General features: G+C 47.4%; 1 protein-coding gene across 12 annotated transcripts in view; it reads left to right on the top strand.

The window, feature by feature from the left end:
- Positions 1–3,627, top strand: part of CYRIB (CYFIP related Rac1 interactor B) — a 180,827-nt gene that overhangs the window by 17,301 nt on the left and 159,899 nt on the right. The gene's annotated exons all lie outside the window — the stretch shown is intronic.

Here is a 3,627-nt window from a genome sequence, read left to right as displayed (position 1 = left end):
ACGGAGTCTCGCTCTGTCGCCCAGGCTGGAGTGCAGTGGCCGGATCTTGGCTCACTGCAAGCTCCGTCTCCCGGGTTAACACCATTCTCCTGCCTCAGCCTCCCCAGTAGCTGGGACTACAGGCGCCGCCACCTTGCCTGGCTAGTTTTTTGGTATTTTTTAGTAGAGACGGGGTTTCACCGGGTTAGCCAGGATGGTCTCGATCTCCTGACCTCGTGATCCGCCCGTCTCGGCCTCCCAAAGTGCTGGGATTACAGGCTTGAGCCACCGCGCCCAGCCTATTTAAAGTTTTTAAAATTGAAAAAGAAAAGCATTTGGCCCTTTGAGTATAGCTGAATTCGGCTCAGTGAAATGCGGGTATGGCTGGGTGGCACACGCCTGCCACCCCAGCTACTCAGGAGGCTCAGGTGGGAGGATCGATTGAGCCCAGGAGTTTGAGACCAACCTGGGCAACATAGGGAGACCCCTGTCTCTAAACAAAAAAAAAAAAAGAAAAAATGAGGGTACAGTGGAATCCCACTGTATGTTTGATGCACTGAGGACATCTTCAGAATGTGCGAAGTTGTCTTGATACCCAACGGGAGGGTTATCTGTGTATGTGTGATTATCCCAGGGTCTCTCATGCTTGAGTGTGATAACCTTGGAGAGAGTTTTTGGATATCTAGTTGTCTGATGTGAGAGACAGAGTGGACAGAGGGAGACAGCCTTTCCTGACCTGGTGAGGCCTAAATAAATAAATAAATAAATAAAGCAGAGTCTCTTTGGTTACCGCAGCCCCTAGATTTAGGCCCCTTCTGACTTTGTCATTGTTCCTGCACGTTTCAAGTCTGCAGTTGAAGGCCCCATCCAGGAGTTGATGTGAAAGGGCTTCGGCCTCCTGGGTCTTTGGATTTGATCCCACAGTCCCTGAGGCCCTGCCTGAGTGGACCTGTCTCAAAATAAATGAGTAATAAACGAGGTATGACCTTTGAATGTCCCCCAACTGTCCTCCATGATCGATGTGGTTGGAAAATGCTTCTCTCTAGATAAACTAATCATCGGCTCAACACCTTGGACACCTAAAACCAAAAGAAGAGGAACCTGATTTTTCGTTTTCTCTGATCATCCCCAAATAGCTGCTGGGTGAGGAGGGAGCATTTGATTCCACCTTGGAGCTTATTCTCGAATGCACTGTGGAGCTCTCATTCAGCAGCGCAGAGCTGAAAAGCACCTGAGATTGTGCAGCTGATGTGCAGAGACCAGAATGTTCCATAAGAGCTCACTTCAGAGAAAACCCAACAGGTGTCCCTGACCCTGCCCTGTGGTGACTGTGAAAGGTATCACCCCAGTGAAGGTACATGCATTTTCTTGCTGGTGGCCAACCAGGTGACCTTTTGAGTGACCCTTCTGGGCAACTATTGCAATTGATGTCAAGAGCCATGTACATCTTCATAACCTTTGACCCAGGGAACCCACTTTGGGAGTCTTTCCTAAGAAAAACAGTAAAAAGTATGGACAAAATGTTGCATAAAGATTTTTAGCTCAGCTTTATGTTATTGTTAATACAGGGTCTCACTCTGTCAACTAGGCTGGAGTGTAGTGGCATGATCATGATGCAGCCTTGACCTCCAGGGTTCAAGCAGTCCTCCCACCTCAGCCTCCCAAGTACCTCAGTTTTCAATTCAATTGGGAACGGCAGTGGTTCCCCAATTTGATTCCATAGGCTTCTTCAGAATCCCCTGGTATAACTACAGATACTCACATAGATTGGCAAGTGTCATCTCTAGAGGCAGAAGCTGGGACCACAGGTGCCCGCCACCATGCCTGGCTAATTTTTTTATTTTTACCAGAGATGAGGTCTTGCTGTGTTGCCCACACTGGTCTCAAATTCAAGCTCAAGCCACCCTCCCCGCTTGGCTTCTCAAAGTGTTGGGATTACAGGCGTGAGCCATTGCACCTGGCCAGCTCAGCTTTTTACAGTAACAAAGTAAACGGGAAATCATCTAAGTGTCTGACAGTAACCACCTACTTAAGTTATGCTGTGGCCGCATGGTGGAATATTACACGGCCATGCAAAGTCAGGGCCCTGGAGGCTGTGAGAAGACTTAGAAAACCATCTGTCATTTATAGGAAACAAGACTTTGAGTAAATAGACCAAAATGGTGTCAGAGGTTGTGTTAGCGAGATAAGAATAGTGAGATATTCTTTCCCTCTCTCTCTTTTGCATGTTTTTTTTGTAATGTGATTATGTTACTTTTATCGTAAGAAAACTTCCCCTTCTCCCCTTCTTTTTTCCTCTCCACTAAGAGTGTCCTCTTCTTTTCTTCTCTTCTGTTGCCCAGGTTGGAGTGCTGTGGTGTGATCACAGCTCACTGCAGCCTCGACCTCCCTGACTCAAGTGATCCTCCTGCCTCAGGTGATCCTCCTGCCTTCCTAGCAGCTGGGACCACAGGTGCATGCCACTACATCTGATTAATTTTTAAATTATTTGTAGAGATGGGGTCTCCGTATGTTACCCAGGCTAGTCTAGAACTTCTGGCTGAAACAGTCCTCCTGCCTTGGCCTCCCAAAGTGCTGGAATTACAGATGTGAGCCACTGAGCTTGGCCTCTTTTCTTCTTTTTTTTTTATTTTTTATTTTTTTTAATTTTTTTGAGACGGCGTCTTGCTCTGTCACCCAGGCTGGAGTGCGGTGGCCAGATCTCAGCTCACTGCAAGCTCCACCTCCCGGGCTTACGCCATTCTCCTGCCTCAGCCTCCGGAGTAGCTGGGACTACAGGCGCCCACCACCTCGCCCGGCTAGTTTTTTGTATTTTTTAGTAGAGACGGGGTTTCACTGTGTTAGCCAGGATGGTCTCCATCTCCTGACCTCATGATCCTCCCATCTCGGCCTCCCAAAGTGCTGGGATTACAGGCTTGAGCCACCGCGCCCGGCCTCTTTTCTTCTTAAGAAACCTAGAATACTACTGCTTTCAGGAAAACAGAGAAAACCAAACTTTAGATTACTTCATAAAAGATATACAACAAAACAGTTCAATTAATAAAACCTAGGCCCAGACCTCCCTGAGGTGGAATAATGACAGGTCCGATTAAAGAAAAACAGCTAGCAATTCTTGACTATATCAGCCACCGTGGACCATCTCCTATATCTATGCAGAAGACATTATTTTGCCATTTTATAATTGAGGAAACCTGGCGTCAGAGGGAGGTCACAAGATTTTTCTAGATTTTTCTAGAATCTCATCATTCCTTCCAGTCAAGCAGCTGATAGGATTAAGGAATCTAGAGACACCCCCATACCAGTAACTGTCTTCAGGTCCTATAGAAATTATTTGCAGGGCCAGGTGTGGTGGCTTGCGCCTGTAATCCCAACACTTTTGGAGGTCAAGGCGGGCAGATCATTTGAGGTCAGGAGTTTGAAACCAGCCTGGCCAACGTGGTGAAACCCCACCTCTACTAACAATACAAAAATTAGCCAGGCGTGGTGGTGCACGTGTAGTCCCAGCTACTCGGGAGGCTGAGGCGGGAGAATCGCTTGAACCTGGGAGGCGGAGGTTGCAGTGAGCCAAGATTGTGCCATTGCGCTCCAGCCTGGGTGACAGAGTGAGACTCTGTCTCAAAAAAAAAAAAAAAAAAAAAAAAAAAATTA

Source organism: Piliocolobus tephrosceles, chromosome 7 (assembly GCF_002776525.5).
Source record: "Piliocolobus tephrosceles isolate RC106 chromosome 7, ASM277652v3, whole genome shotgun sequence".
Lineage (NCBI taxonomy): Eukaryota > Metazoa > Chordata > Mammalia > Primates > Cercopithecidae > Piliocolobus > Piliocolobus tephrosceles.
This window is presented reverse-complemented; position numbering and strand designations above follow the sequence as displayed.